Source organism: Bufo gargarizans, chromosome 5 (assembly GCF_014858855.1).
Source record: "Bufo gargarizans isolate SCDJY-AF-19 chromosome 5, ASM1485885v1, whole genome shotgun sequence".
Classification (NCBI taxonomy): Eukaryota; Metazoa; Chordata; class Amphibia; order Anura; family Bufonidae; genus Bufo; species Bufo gargarizans.
The window spans coordinates 270,577,480-270,595,122 of NC_058084.1; positions in this window are offsets into that span (position 1 = coordinate 270,577,480).

A 17,643-nucleotide genomic window follows, 5' to 3' on the forward strand; every position below is an offset into this window, starting at 1 on the left:
AAGAAAAAACAACAGTAGAACTCAGGGCTATGTTTAATAGTGAAAGTAAGAGCATTTCCACATGCACAATGTGAAGGGAACTCAAGGGATTGGGACTGAACAGCTGTGTAGCTGTACGAAAACCACTAATCAGTGAGGCAAACCAGAAAAAAGGCTTCAATTTGCTAGGGAGCATAAAGATTGGACTCTGGAGCTATGGAAGAAGGTCATGTGGTCTGATGAGTCAAGATTTACCCTGTTCCAGAGTCATGGGTGCAAGAAGAGAGACAGATAAAGTGATGCACCCATCATGCCTAGTGCCTACTGTACAAGCCGGTGGGGGCAGTGCTATGATCTGGGGTTGCTGCAGTTGGTCAGGTCTAGGTTCAGCAACAGTATGTGCTCCAAGAATGAGGTCAGCTGACCTGAACATACTGAAAGACCAGGTTATTCCATCAATGGATTTTTTCTTCCCTGATGGCACGTGCATATTCTAAGATGACAATGCGAGGATTCATCGGGCTCAAATTGTGAAAGAGTGGTTAAGGGAGCATGCAACATCATTTTCACACATGGACTGGCCACCACAGTGTCCAGACCTCAACCCCATTGAGAATCTTTGGGATGTGCTGGAGAAGGCTTTGCGCAGCAGTCAGGCTCCACCATCATCAATGCAAGATCTTGGTGAAAAATGAATGTAACACTGGATGGAAATAAATCTTGTGACATTGCAGAAGCTTATTGAAATAATGCCACAGCGAAAGCATGCTGTAATCAAAGCTAAAGGCGGTCCAACTAAATATTTTTGGTGGCGACTTTATTTTTGGACGGGCAGTGTATGTGGTGCAGTATTTCACCTGAGGAGCTTCTCTCTCATTATTATCTAGACGTAAGAATGCTTATTGTCCTCTTCACCCAATGTCGCTGTGTGTCCCTCATGGGGAAGGCAGTAATGTTCTAACGTTTCAGCTGGTCTCAATCTTGATTGTGTGCAACACATGTAATATTTAATTATGTGTATTTTTTTTTTTTTACATGTCTAATTTAGCTTTTCCAGGTTTCTTGCTACTAGAAGTCTCCTTTGATGAAGCTGGCGTGAAACATGTGCTGGGCAGGGGCGTACATAGAAATCACTGGGCCCCATGGCAAGAATCTGTATTGGGCCCCCCTGTGAGTGACCTATTGCACCCCTTAGGGTATGTGCACATTTACTGCAGAGGTTCCAGGAGAAGCCTCAGTTGCAGATTCTGGAAAAAACAAAGGGCAAAACAATCTAGAATGACCCCATTATTGTGCCTCCTCCCCAATGCTGACTTACTGTTTGTGCTGCTGGCAGAGCGCAGTCAGGGCCTGGGGCAGATCTTCACCGAGCTGGACTGGAGTCTGGACTGGTGACACTGCTGGATCTGGTCAGTCAGGTCACGGATGCTGTCTGAGGAACAGTACAGGGACAGTGCAGACACCGAAAACTAAAGGATTTAAGCCAGTCACAACTGATGTTTCTCTGACTGCTGCAGAACCTCATAATACACATCAGCTGCTACAGAACCTCATAATACACATAATACACACCTTATCCACTACAAAACATCATAGGACACACCTCAGCTGCCAGAGAACATCATAATTTGATGCTAGAGAACATATTAGACTTTTATCACATCTGTGTTGGGGCCTCATTTGCAGATCAGTTCATACATTCTGGACACAATTTTATAGCCTGGAAGAAGGAAACCCGTCAGATCTTTTCATAGTCAGTGGGATCCGTCAAGCGTTGACGTCCATGAAGTGCTAGATCTGGAACTAACAGTGATTTTCATTGTTTTGCTCCTATAACAGGGCAGAACGGCTAACGGCACCAGAACACATGTGAACGAAACCTAATGCACACCTCAGCAGATGCAGAACATCACAATTATGACAAGGGAACTACAAGTCTCATCATCACCAAATTATTATTGGAAATTAGGGGGCAACACAGGGAGAAGTAAAATGGAGAGAACTACAACTCCCAGCATGTCCAAGCTGTTATTATTGGATACAAGTGGATATTACAGAGAGAGAGTATACGGCTAGGTTCACATCACCGTTTAGTTTTCCGTATTTCTGATCCGTTAGAATAGCAGAAAAATAAAGCAAAAAGCAGATCCTGTATGTCAAGCATCAGTTCTGCACATTTGGCATCCGTTTATGCCATTTCTGTCTGAGATCTGTGTTTTTAGACAGAAAAAAGTCCTGCACTCAAACCGGAAAACTAAACGGTGATGTGAACCCAGCCTAAGAGAGAACTACAACTCCCAGCATATCCAGATTATTAGAGGGCATCATCCAGTTGTACTAGGTGATAGCTTTAAAAGGAAATAACTATAACCCCCAGTATGGCCAGACTTATTATGGGGCATCAGTATACATTACATAGAGGAGGTATAAAAAGGAGAGAACTATAACTCCCAGCATTACCAGACTGTACTAGGGCATAAGTTGAAATTACATGGAGAGGGATACAATAGGTCAGAAGAACTACAACTCCCAGCATTATCAGACTGTACTAGGGCATATGTTTAAATTACATGGAGAGGGATATAATAGGACAGAACTACAACTCTCAGCTTTTATAGCATAATATATGGGCTATCCCAGGACACCACTTACCTCTCCTCCAGCAGATACCACACAGAAGCTCCGCCCCCTCACATCCCCACAGGTCTTTCACCAGTCCTCTGCACTGGTCACATGATGATGACATCATCAAAGGTCCTTCAGATTTCTGTTGCTCTGCTATTCCTTGGCTTCCTGCACTGGTCACATGTTTGATGACATCACCAAAGGTCCTTCACTTCTTTTATTCTCAGGTAGTCATACAAGTGTAATTAGTGGACGGGGCCTATCCTTCACTGCCCCATAAAAGCTGCATTGTCTGCCTCTATTGGAGGTACGTCACTAGACTGTTGGGGTGTCCTGAAGAGGTGCTATTAGTCTGGGTCTGTACATGTTATATACCTTTGATTAGCGTGGGTGTACCACAACGTGGCTTCCTTTTTTTGCACTCTTTACATCCTGCTTTATGTGTTTCTTAAATGACCATGGCTTTGCATTTCCATGTGGTTTTGGTTGTCAATGCCTTATATTTGTTGTTTTTGTTATATGGCAAATAAAAAAGATGCATCTTTTTAATTGATTTTGGAAGCACTGTGCCAGTTTTTGGATTGTTAGTGTTTGCTGTTTTTGGATCGCACCAGCAGTTACTTGTTTAGATATTAGGCTTTCTTTTGATAGGTGTTTCTTGTATTTCACCTGAGGAGTGTCTCTCTCATTATTACCTTGAGGTAAGGATGTTTATTGTCCTCTTCACCCAATGTCACTGTGGGTCCCTCATAGAGCAGGTAGTAATGTTCTAACGTTTCAGCTGGTCTCAGTTTTGATTGTGTGCAACACATGTAATATTATGTTTTATTTTTTTTTATTATGCGCCTCCTCCCAGGTTTTTAGGAATCCCGAGTGCTAATGCGGCCTTACTAGTTTGGTGTGTCACGATGCTCCTACTTGGATACCGTCGCTCCCCAGGGTTAGGCTCCGAAGGGGTGAGTTGTAGGAGGTGGAGAATAAATCAAGTCCAGACTTTATAAAGTTCAACAGCTTGAATTGAATAAACTTGCATTCAGACAATTAGTCTTTCTCTTGGCTCCAGCAGGTTTTAAGGTAAACTGGCAGGCAAACTGGGATACTTTGCTTTCTCTTTCTTTGCCGTGTTAAACTCAGGTTTCAGTCTGGTAGCTGGACATTATGGCTGTTCTAGTACCTTTTGAGTGGGGTGCCTTTGGCTGTTGACCCCCTTGTGATATTCTGTCTGTATCTGTAAGGAGTCATGGTGCTCTATGAGTTGCTTCCCTTGGAAGACTCATGCTTCAGGAGGGGGTCCATTCCCCTCACTGAGCCATCTCTTGTCTCGTCTACATCTAACTCTAGACTCGACTAGGCTCAAATTGACTGAAATATCGTCCTGCAACCCTATCCTTGGTAGGAAGCAGGACTAGCCCATTTCTGCCCAAAAGTGAGAGAATAGAATAGTAAGTTCCATTCTATGTAAAGATCTCCCTCTGCCAAATACACTGCCACCTGCTGGTGAACAGTACATGAAAAATGTTATCAATTCAAAGTATAAGAGGACCTGGAAAAAACACTAAGATTACATTATTAGTTTGCCATTAGAGACAGTAGCAAGGTGTAGGAATGGTAGTGCCCGCTCTGGGCTACTATACTTGCTACTAGAAATTCCTTTTCATCTCTACATTTCAAATTTCTGATGAGGGCCTCAACCGTTGCTTGTGTAATCAAGGCAACTTGTAGTACCATTTAGGTGCAACTTAAAGCTCCCGTGCTATGTATCTACACCAGCAACACGACAATGGCTTGACATAGGCCAGGGATTTTGAGATAAAGAACAGTTTCCAAACTTTATTGGTACACTTGATAGGAATCGTATAGAGGTGAAGAAACCACTGCAATCGATGTCCTGATATTACAATTATAAATAGTTTTTCTCTGTAGTTTTGTAGGCCTTCATTGACACAAACTACAGGTTTATATTTGTAGATATTGTGGCCTACGAAAGTTCTGATGATGCTCGCATCTTCAGGACTTCCAGAATCTAAACCTTTCCTGGGAAAGGGACGCATTAGGTCAGTAGACAGGCAAAATCTTTTGTCAACAACAATTACAGTTGTGTTCAAAATAATAGCAGTCAGACATCACTAACCTGATCAATCAGAGTTTTTGGTAGAAATTATATTTCTACATAGCAAATAATTTACTAGCAGGAGTAGTAGAGTAATAGAAACCCAACAGACCCAACAGTCATGACATGCATGCTGCTCATTCTCTATAATTCAATCAATTATTGAAAGGGGCATGTTCAAAATAATAGCAGTGTGGAGTTCATTCATTCTTTGAAAAACAGATGGCAATTATTGCCCTTATTTAAGGAAGGAAGGCAGCAAATGTTGTACATGCTGGTTACAGTGCATTTCTCTCTGAAAATCTGAAGGTTACAATTTGCCAAAGAGCACATTGACTAGCCTAAGGAGAAATGGCGCAACATTTTGTCGGCTGATGAAAGTAAGATTGTTATTTTTGGGTCTAGTGGCCGGAGACAGTTTGTCAGATGACCCCCAAACACTGAATTCAGGCCACAGTACACTGTGAAGACAGTGAAGCATGGTGGCACAAGCATCATGATATGGAAATGTTTCTCATACTACGGTGTTGGGCCTATTTATCGCATACCAGGGATCATGGATCAGTTTGAATACATCAGAATACTTTGTTGTGCATTTTCATACGTATACAATATTATTTAATGACATTATAATCAAAATGAATGCTCATCTCATTGCCTTTAAGAATAAAATCAGCCTGAACCAAAGTTCTATTATGTGGCTCAAGAAGCCAAGATGAGTTCATGGCAAGTTCAGTTTATGTAAAAATAATTGTGAACATAAACGGACATTGTATTTAAAAGTTATTGCTAAGGATATGGCTTTATCTAGGGGGAGTATTCCAACTTCCTAAGACATGTCTGTCTGGAGGGAACAAGGTTGTTTCATAGATAAGTCATGACGTGATAAGGATTCATATCCTTGAGGCACAAGTCTCTTCAACAAGCAGAAGAGACTTGATTGGGCTAAAGAACACAAGGAATGGACATTAGAATTTGAGATCTTTGGTTCCAACCACCGTGTCTTTGTGCGACGCAGAAAAGGTGAACGGATGGACTCTACATGCCTGGTTCCCACCGTGAAGCATGGAGGAGGAGGTGTGATGGTGTGGGGGTGCTTTGCTGGTGACACTGTTGGGGATTTATTCAAAATTGAAGGCATACTGAACCAGCATGGCTACCACAGCATCCTGCAGCGGCATGCTATTCCATCCGGTTTGCGTTTAGTTGGATCATCATTTATTTTTCAACAGGACAATGACCCCAAACACACCTCCAGGCTGTGTAAGGGCTATTTGACCATGAAGGAGAATGATGGGGTGCTGCGCCAGATTACCTGGCCTCCACAGTCACCGGACCTGAACCCAATCGAGATAGTTTGGGGTGAGCTGGACCGCAGAGTGAAGGCAAAAGGGCCAACAAGTGCTAAGCATCTCTGGGAACTCCTTCAAGACTGTTGGAAGACCATTTCAGGTGACTACCTCTTGAAGCTCATCAAGAGAATGCCAAGAGTGTGCAAAGCAGTAATCAAAGCAAAAGGTGGCTACTTTGAAGAACCTAGAATATGACATATTTTCAGTTGTTTCACACTTTTTTGTTATGTATATAATTACACATGTGTTAATTCATAGTTTTGATGCCTTCAGTGTGAATCTACAATTTTCACAGGCTTCATGTCACCCAACACTGGAACAGGCCACTGTCAGATATTTTTAGGCCCCGGCACCCAGACAAAGGAGAGAGGACCCAAAGCAGAGAATCAGGCTTCATGTCACCCAACACTGGAACAGGCCACTGTCAGATATTTTTAGGCCCCGGCACCCAGACAGAAAAGAGAGGTACCATAGCAGAGAATCAGGCTTCATGTCATAGCAGAGAATCAGGCTTCATGTCACCCAACACTGGAACAGGCCACTGTCAGATGTTTTTAGGCCCCGGCACCCAGACAGAAAAGAGAGGTCCCATAGCAGAGAATCAGGCTTCATGTCATAGCAGAGAATCAGGCTTCATGTCACCTAACACTGGAACAGGCCACTGTCAGATATTTTTAGGCCCCGGCACCCAGACAGAAAAGAGAGGTCCCATAGCAGAGAATCAGGCTTCATGTCATAGCAGAGAATCAGGCTTCATGTCACCCAACACTGGAACAGGCCACTGTCAGATATTTTTAGGCCCCGGCACCCAGACAGAAAAGAGAGGTCCCATAGCAGAGAATCAGGCTTCATGTCATAGCAGAGAATCAGGCTTCATGTCTCCCACCACTGGAACAGGCCACTGATATTTTTAGGCCCCGGCACCTAGACAGAGGAGAGAGGTCCCATAGCAGAGAATCAGGCATCATGTCATAGCAGAAAATCAGGCTTCATGTCATAGCAGAGAATCAGGCTTCATGTCACCAAACACTGGAACAGGCCACTGTCAGATATTTTTAGGCCCCGGCACCCAGACAGAGGAGAGGTTCATTCAACTTTGGGTTACCCCGCAATATAATGGCAAAATGAAAAAAAAATTGAATGAGGAAGTACCCTGGAGTACAAGAATATACAGGTCCTTCTCAAAATATTAGCATATTGTGATAAAGTTCATTATTTTCTGTAATGTACTGATAAACATTATACTTTCATATATTTTAGATTCATTACACACCAACTGAAGTAGTTCAAGCCTTTTATTGTTTTAATATTGATGATTTTGGCATACAGCTCATGAAAACCCAAATTTCCTATCTAAAAAAATTAGCATATTTCATCCGACCAATAAAAGAAAAGTGTTTTTAATACAAAAAAAGTCAACCTTCAAATAATTATGTTCAGTTATGCATTCAATACTTGGTCGGGAATCCTTTTGCAGAAATGACTGCTTCAATGCGGCGTGGCATGGAGGCAATCAGCCTGTGGCACTGCTGAGGGGTTATGGAGGCCCAGGATGCTTCGATAGCGGCCTTAAGCTCATCCAGAGTGTTGGGTCTTGCGTCTCTCAACTTTCTCTTCCCAATATCCCACAGATTCTCTATGGGGTTCAAGTCAGGAGAGTTGGCAGGCCAATTGAGCACAGTAATACCATGGTCAGTAAACCATTTACCAGTGGTTTTGGCACTGTGAGCAGGTGCCAGGTCGTGCTGAAAAATGAAATCTTCATCTCCATAAAGCTTTTCAGCAGATGGAAGCATGAAGTGCTCCAAAATCTCCTGATAGCTAGCTGCATTGACCCTGCCCTTGATAAAACACAGTGGACCAACACCAGCAGCTGACATGGCACCCCAGACCATCACTGACTGTGGGTACTTGACACTGGACTTCAGGCATTTTGGCATTTCCCTCTTCCCAGTCTTCCTCCAGACTCTGGCACCTTGATTTCCGAATGACATGCAAAATTTGCTTTCATCCGAAAAAAGTACTTTGGACCGGTGAGCAACAGTCCAGTGCTGCTTCTCTGTAGCCCAGGTCAGGCGCTTCTGCCGCTGTTTCTGGTTCAAAAGTGGCTTGACCTGGGGAATGCGGCACCTGTAGCCCATTTCCTGCACACGCCTGTACACGGTGGCTCTGGATGTTTGTACTCCAGACTCAGTCCACTGCTTCCGCAGGTCCCCCAAGGTCTGGAATCGGTCCTTCTCCACAATCTTCCTCAGGGTCCGGTCACCTCTTCTCGTTGTGCAGCGTTTTCTGCCAGACTTTTTCCTTCCCACAGACTTCCCACTGAGGTGCCTTGATACAGCACTCTGGAAACAGACTATTCGTTCAGAAATTTCTTTCTGTGTCTTACCCTCTTGCTTGAGGGTGTCAATGATGGCCTTCTGGACAGCAGTCAGGTCGGCAGTCTTACCCATGATTGCGGTTTTGAGTAATGAACCAGGCTGGGAGTTTTTAAAAGCCTCAGGAATCTTTTGCAGGTGTTTAGAGTTAACTAGTTGATTCAGATGATTAGGTTAATAGCTCGTTTAGAGAACCTTTTCATGATATGCTAATTTTTTTAGATAGGAATTTTGGGTTTTCATGAGCTGTATGCCAAAATCATCAATATTAAAACAATAAAAGGCTTGAACTACTTCAGTTGGTGTGTAATGAATCTAAAATATATGAAAGTCTAATGTTTATCAGTACATTACAGAAAATAATGAACTTTATCACGATATGCTAATTTTTTTAGAAGGACCTGTATGGTTAAGGGGAGGTAGTTATAAATGTCTAATCTGCACAAGGGATGGACAGGTCCTGTGGGATCCATACCTGGTTCATTTTTATGAACGTCAGCTTGTCCACATTAGATGTAGACAGGCGGCTGCCTTTGTCTGTAATGACGCCCCCTGCCGTGCTGAATACACGCTCAGACAAAACGCATAAAAGGCTAGCTCTGGTCTCGTGGACAATTTGGAGACCCAGAAGTTGAATGGGGCCGAACCATCAGTCAGTACGTGGAGGGGTGTACACACATACTGTTCCACCATGTTAGTGAAATGTTGCCTCCTGCTAACACGTTCCCTATCAGTTGGTGGTGCAGTTAGCTGTGGCGTGTTGACAAAACTTTTCCACATCTCTGCCTTGATAACCCTTCCCTCAGAGGAGCTGGCCGTGACACAGCTGCGTTGGCGACCTCTTGCTCCTCCTCTGCCTTTGCCTTGGGCTTCGACTTGTTCCCCTGTGACATTTGGGAATGCTTTCAGTAGCGCGTCTACTAACGTGCGCTTGTACTCGCGCATCTTCCTATCACGCTCGAGTGCAGGAAGTAAGGTGGGCACATTGTCTTTGTACCGTGGATCCAGCAGGGTGGCAACCCAGTAGTCCGCACACATTAAAATGTGGGCAACTCTGCTGTCGTTGCTCAGGCACTGCAGCATGTAGTCGCTCATGTGTGCCAGGCTGCCCAGAGGTAAGGACAAGCTGTCCTCTGTGGGAGGCGTATCGTCATCGTCCTGCGTTTCCCCCAGCCATGCACCAGTGATGGGCCCGAGCTTTCGTTGGGTGCCACCCCGCTGTGAACATGCTTCATCCTCATCCTCCTCCACCTCCTCCTCATCCTCATCCTCCTCGTCCTCCAGTAGTGGGCCCTGTCTAGCCACATTTGTACCTGGCCTCTGCTGTTGCAAAAAACCTCCCTCTGAGTCACTTCTAAAAGACTGGCCTGAAAGTGCTAAAAATGACCCCTCTTCCTCCTCCTCCTCCTTCTGGGCCACCTCCTCTTTTCTCAAGGAGACATAGAAGTGGCATTGTAACGCTGATAATGGCATCATCGCTACTGGCCATGTTGGTGGAGTACTCAAAACAGAGCAACAGGGCACACAGGTCTCGTATGGAGGCCCAGTCATTAGTGGTGAAGTGGTGCTGTTCCGCAGTGCGACTGACCCGTGCGTGCTGCAGCTGAAACTCCACTATGGCCTGCTGCTGCTCGCACAGCCTGTCCAGCATGTGCAAGGTGGAGTTCCACTTGGTGGGCACGTCGTATATGAGGCGGTGAGCGGGAAGGCCGAAGTTACGCTGTAGCGCAGACAGGCGAACAGCGGCAGGATGTGAACGCCGGAAGCGCGCACAGGCGGCCTGCACTTTATGCAGCAGCTCTGACATGTCGGGGTAGTTGTGAATGAACTTCTGCACCACCAAATTCAGCACATGCGCCAGGCAAGGGATGTGCGTCAAACCGGCTAGTCCCAGAGCTGCGACGAGATTTCGCCCATTATTGCACACCACCAGGCCGTGCTTAAGGCTCACCGGCAGCAACCACTCGTCGGTCTGTTGTTCAATACCCCGCCACAACTCCTGCGCGGTGTGGGGCCTGTCCCCCAAACATATGAGTTTCAGAATGGCCTGCTGATGTTTACCCCGGGCTGTGCTGAAGTTGGTGGTGAAGGTGTGTGGCTGACTGGATGAGCAGGTGGAAGAAGAGGAGGAGGAAGCCGAGTAGGAGGAGGAGGCTACAGGAGGCAAAGAATGTTGCCCTGCGATCCTTGGCGCCGGAAGGATGTGGGCTAAACAGCTCTCCGCCTGGGGCCCAGCCGCCACTACATTTATCCAGTGTGCAGTTAGGGAGATATAGCGTCCCTGGCCATGCTTACTGGTCCACATATCTGTGGTTAGGTGGACCTTGCCACAGATGGCATTGCGCAGTGCACACTTGATTTTATCGGATACTTGGTTGTGCAGGGAAGGCACGGCTCTCTTGGAGAAGTGGCTGGGAACAACATACTGTGGGACAGCAAGCGACATGAGCTGTTTGAAGCTGTCTGTGTCCACCAGCCTGAATGACAGCATTTCATAGGCCAGTAGTTTAGAAATGCTGGCATTCAGGGCCAGGGATCGAGGGTGGCTAGGTGGGAATTTACGCTTTCTCTCAAATGTTTGTGAGATGGATAGCTGAACGCTGCCATGTGACATGGTGGAGATGCTTGGTGACGGAGGTGGTGGTGTTGGTGGTACATCCTCTGTTTGCTGGGCGGCAGGTGCCAACATTCCTCCAGAGGCGGAGGAAGAGGTCAAGACAGCAGCAGAAGAGGTAGCAAGGGGAGCCTGAGTGAGTTCCTTGTTTTTAAGGTGTTTGCTCCACTGCAGTTCATGCTTTGCTTGCAGGTGCCTAGTCATGCAGGTCTTGCTAAGGTTCAGAACGTTAATGCCTCTTCAGAACTTCAGGCTCTGATGGCACAGTGTGCAAACCACTTGGGTCTTGTCGTCAGCACATTGTTTGAAGAACTGCCACTCCAGGGAACTCCTTGAAGCTGCCTTTGGGGTGCTCGGTCCCAGATGGCGGTGGCCAGTAGCAGGCGGACTCTCTTGGCGGTGGGTGTTCTGCTTTTGCCCACTGCTCCCTCTTTTGCTATGCTGTTGGCTCGGTCTCACCACTGCCTCTTCCTACGAACTCTAAAAGTCAGTGGCACGTTCATTCCACGTGGGGTCTAGGACCTCATCGTCCCCTGCATCGTCTTCCACCCAGTCTTCCTCCCTGACCTCCTGTTCAGTCTGCACACTGCAGAAAGACGCAGCAGTTGGCACCTGTGTTTCATCATCAGAGACGTGCTGAGGTGGTATTCCCATGTCCTCATCATCAGGAAACATAAGTGGTTGTGCGTCTTCCACCGCTGGGTAAGGGCTAGGTGGATGCCCTTGGGAAACCCTGCCAGCAGAGTCTTCAAACAGCATAAGAGACTGCTGCATAAGTTGAGGCTCAGGCAGTTTTCCTGTAATGCATGGGGGTGATGTGACAGACTGATGGGCTTGGTTTTCAGGCACCATCTGTGCGCTTTCTGCAGAAGACTGGGTGGGAGATAATGTGAACGTGCTGGATCCACTGTCGGCCACCCAATTAACTAATGCCTGTACCTGCTCAGGCCTTACCATCCTTAGAACGGCATTTGGCCCCACCAAATATCGCTGTAAATTCTGGCGTCTACTGGGACCTGAGGTAGTTGGTACACTAACGTGTGGCTGTGGCAGAACGGCCACGTCCTCTCCCAGCGCCAGAGGGTCCACTAACACCACCACGATCATGTCCGCATCCCTTACTAGATGTTTTCCTCATTGTTACCGTTCACCACAATAAGAAAAAAATTATTTGGCCCAATGTATTGAATTCAAATTCAGGCCTTTTTTTACAGGCACCTAACACTATCTGGCTATCTACTTAGGTACCGTATTACACTAATACAGGCACAGCAGTAACCACAGATTTAGCTGAATATAAATTGTAGGCCTAGTATTTAGGCCCTGGATGGATGACAGGTATCCCTTTTACGGACAGAATTAGACTTGGAAATGCACGGTAGTGTGTGAAGTTATTGAAGATGACCGTATTCGCACCTTCAATCTAATATACCCTTTTATGGATAGATTTAAACTTGGCCTGATACAGCAGAAACCACAGATTTAGGGAATTGCTAAGTTGGGAATTGTATTTCAACCCAGAACAAAATATATCCTTTGCCAGACAGCAGACAGTATTACAATTGGCTAGCCACAGCTGAAACATAAGATTAAGGGTACTGCTATTTTGGCAATTGTATTTCACCCCTCAATAAAATAGCACGCACAGCCAAGCCCCTGATGTAGGATATAGCAAAAAACAACAACACACTATTGATGGTTAAATGTACTTGGTGGCAGCTTGTGCTGGCGCACCACAAGACACAAAATGGCCGCCGATCACCCCAGAAAAAAGTGACAGAAAAACGCTCTGGGCAGCCTAAAAACTGAGCAATTAAATAGCAGAGGTTGAATGATACACATCTGTACATCGATCACTTCAGTAATTGTTTTTGAAGACTAAATCACTGCCTAATCTCGCCCTAACAGCAGCAGCTGCATCCTATCCCTACACTGATCAGAGCACAGTGACGTGTGGCGCTACGTGACTCCAGCTGGGTCACATGCTGCACTGGCCAATCACAGCCATGCCAATAGTAGGCATGGCTGTGATGGCCTCTTGGGGCAAGTAGTATGACACTTGTTGATTGGCTGCTTTGCAGCCTTTCAAAAAGCGCCAAGAAAGCGCTGAACACCGAACCCGGACTTTTACGAAAATGTTCGGGTTCGGGTCCGTGTTACGAACACCCCAAAATACAGTTCGGGTTCGCTCATCCCTACTACAGACATTACATCCGGATGGAAAACTCACTTGTGTGAAAGAGGCCTTAGTAAATCTACCCTATTGTGTTTGGTGAAAAGGTTATCAATATGTTTAGATTATTGTTTACCTGATAATATATCCATATAACTCTGAAGGGTTTAAAAATAATTTACACTGAAAAGTTTCTCACTGAATAGATTCTAGGGCAACCTTTTCATAACTCATTAATATAGAATATTTCCAAAATTAGGCATTATGTAAGCTCTAAAATGTATTCACAGGTGTGGTCAATACTTTGTAAAGAAGTTACCTCTCTGCAGAATTCAGACTGGATTTCCAAATTCAAGCTTTCTGATGCAGTTTAAGTCAAAACCAGGACTGGATTAAAAAAGAAGGTAGTATCTGTCCTCTGGCCCAAGGAAGCGCGGTAGCGCTAAACGGCCGTCGACGCTTGGTGTTCTGTGTAAGAGTAAATCTGCCCCAGCCCTACTTTTTGTACTTGTTTTTGTATGAAGAATAAAGGAATCGAACTCCTTTCTTTACTTATCGACTGTGGATCTGATGCACTGATATTATGGACTGAGCACCACGTATGCTGTGTACATGACAAGGCACATAGGTAGCCATTACCTGTTGGAGAGACATTGAGCAGTGCCTCCCTGTTTCATGCTTCCTATGGATTGTAGTATCTGTCCTTTATAATTAAAACACATTTACACTGCACAGACTAGCAGACAATTATCAGGAAGGTTTTACTCAGTCATCGGGTGATCTGCAGCACCTGCACACCGGCAGATTTTTGGGAACGAGCATACATAGGAATGTTTGTTTCTGATAATCTGCCTGACAATTGGGCAGTGTAAATGCGCTTTAAAGCATCACTGAGTTTTCAAAAAAGTTTGTTTAATGGCTGTGCTTCTGTGTACAATCATGCCTGTTAAGGAGCTGTTATATTTGGGCTTCCCTAATGTTTTTTTCATCATATTATTCCATGTTTCAGCTACACAGCTAGATGCATTTCACTCAGAAGCAGGGAATGTCTCCCTTCTGCCTGCACTATACTACTGTAACATCCTTTTCCTTACTTACCACTTTGCTTTCAGCTCTGGAGCTCACAGAACAGATAAGGAGGGATAAATCACTTATTTCAAATCAGGCTCATGATCTCAGCTAGCTTTGACTTACCCCCCATTTCCTCTCAAGTGTCTTCTGAGCTTCTGTTAACCAGCGACGGATCTTGCCTGACAACATGCAGTGGACTGCAAATTATTTGGAAGCGAAACCCCTAGTGGCCATGACTTTACTGCTTTTTTTCAAATGGATTCAGGTGTATTTTTTTAAATGAAGGGATTTAGAAATGTGGTAGTTACACCAATCTCTATTAAATGAAATTGTGTGAAAGTACAGAGACTCTTTAAAGAGGCATATACACCTCACCAACATGCAGTTACGGGAAAGGAATGCTGCAGCTGTTTGCATATCAGTGGTGGTGAACACTTTCACTGTATGAGGATGGCTACTGCTAGCACTCATCCTCATACAAATTCATTTTTGGGGGCAGCAGAATGCTGTTTACACGGTATGATCTGCTGACCAGAAAAGATTATTGAGGTGTCTGCACCAAAGATCATTTCGCCTGATGAACGAGTGTTTTGCTCATTCATCATGCGATCTGGGGCACCTATATACTGGCAGATTATAGGGAGCGAGCATTTGTAGTATAGCTTGTTCCCTATAGTATGTCTGACTATTGAGCAGTGTAAATGCACATTTCCTCTTCCTTTATGCTCTACACGTGGTTTTGGGTTCAAAAACAGCATTAAAAAACTTAAATGTGTAAACCTAGCCTGCAAAGTCAGAGCTAATCAGTAGACTACATCTCTGTACATTGTAATTAGACTGTTTTACAAGCAAGCTTTCTCATTTGCAAACAAGCACTCAGCGTTTATGTGACACTTTGTATAATTATGTGCAATGTTTATCAGCAAAGGAAGTTTGCAGGAAATATAATCTTGTCAAGAGTAATAAAACAAACCATCTGGCACTGTGAATGGAGTAGCTCTCAGATGAAAACACCTTTGACATAAAAGTTTCCTCCTATCATTTTAAATTAAACCTCGGTGAATGACTGTTCATTCTTATATGGCATCTTCTGTAGAAGAAACAGAGATGTTTACATAAAACTCTTTCCAGTTTTATACATTATAAGTACAGTAGGCAGGCTCCCTTTGACCGCTGCAATTGCCTTCACTGGGGCTGATTGTTTGAAAGACAGTCTAAGTGCCTAAATTTGGAGATCAAATAATTATCAGCAAATTATCAAGAACAAGCATTCATAGAAACACTTGTTCTTGATAATTGGCTCGTATAATTGAGCATCCAATCAGTAGATGAATGAGCAAACATTTGTTCATTGGCTGCTGGACATCTTTCATCAGGATGAAAGATGCCCAATTATAGGCAGCAAATCTCCATGTGTAATCAGGGATCTGCAGCCAATAATGAATACAACAGAGTGAGAGCGGAAAAAAATATTCCTCCCACATTCTGTTTGCATAGACCAATGCAGGGGTGTTGCTAGGGTCTCAAAAGGGCCCAAGCCCCAATGAATATGGGCCAGTTCTCTAAGTCTCCCCCCCTCCCCCCACACACCGCATTTTGCTGTACTTGCTATACCTGTCACATCTAGAGCCTCCCAGATGACGTCTCCTCCGATGTAGATCTTCTCTGTCATCATCTTCTCAATTTGGTCTGGACAATTTCTTTCAGTTGTGCCTCGTCTCTGCAGAGTGTAACACACAGACATCTTAGCTTCCTCACTTTTCTATCATCATCCTCCAACCTGGAGCCCCCACAGTGTTATCCTGCTGCTCACTGTGCTCCCCAATAACCCCAAATACTATCCTGAAGAAATATGAGCACCCCCCATAGTAATAGTTCTCCTCCAAGTCCCACCGATAGTAATTCCTTTCCAGAATGCCCCCATTAGTAATACTGCCCCCTACAGTGCCCCCAACAGTGATAACACTCCCCAAGAATGCCCCAATTAGTAGAAGAGCCCTCCAGTATTAATAACACCCCCCATGGTACTCTTAGTAAAAATAAGGCGGATCTATAAGTCCCTCCTATAGAGCCCACAGTAGTAATAAGAACACCTATAATGTCCCCTGGATTTGTAGTACCTCCTGTAGTTATATGCCTCCCTCCACCATACAGTCCCATGTAAATAACTAAAAACACCATCTCTTCTGCCCTCTCCAAAATACAGTCCTATGTAAATAACATCACTACCCTCCTTTCAGCCCCTCCAACATACAGTCCTATGTAAATAACACTATTTCCCTCCCTCCGCCATAGAGTCCCATGTAAATAACATCACACCATCTCCCCAGACGCCTACAATTTACAGTCCCATGTAAATAACATCCCTCTTTATCTACAGCCCCCTCCAAAATACAGCCCCATGTAAATAACATCACCTCCTCCCCAGCCGCCTTCAACATACAGTCCCAAGTAAATAATATCACCCCCTCCCCAGCCACCTCCAACATACAGTCCCATGTAAATGACATTGCCTCCTCAACATTGAGTCCCATGTAAATAACATCACTCCCTCCCTCAGACCCCTGTAACATTCAGTACCATGTAAATAATGTCACTCCCTCCCTCAGCCCCATCAACATACAGTCCCATGTAAAAAGCATCACTCCCTCCCCCATCATACAGTCCCATGTAAATAACATCCCTCCCTCCCACAGCCGCCATCAACATACAGTCCCATGTAAATAACACCCCACCCTTCCTAGCCCCCTGCAACATACAGTCCCATGTAAATAACATCACTTCCTCCTACAGCCACCATCAACATACAGTCTTATGTAAATAACATAACCCCCCCAGCCACCTCCAACACACAGTTCCATGTAAATAACATCCCTCCCTTCAGCCCTAACATATGGTCCCAGTTACATAACCACAACTCCCAACATTACTCTGCCTCTCCCTTCACTAAACTCTCCTCCTGTAGCAGACATTGCCACAGCCTCTTCCCCCAAGACTTCTCTTCACTGCCGTCCTCCCCTGCACTGGTAACATGATGGTGACATCATGGCAAGTCCTTTTTAACTACTGCCTGGTTTACTGGTCACATGACCTGTGATGTCACCACAGGTCCTTCAGATCTTCCACTGCATTAGATTTAATTGTATTGCCGTGCTGAGGACAGCAATACAGTTGTATCTAGCTGGCAGGCAGGACATTTGGGGCCTGGGACAAAACATCAGGGACCCAGGCCTCAAATGTTTTGACCTAGCAATGCCCCTGGACCAATGTAAGGCTACTTTCACACTTGAGTTTACATTTTCCGGGATTAGGATCTGTCATAGGATCTCAACACCGCAGAA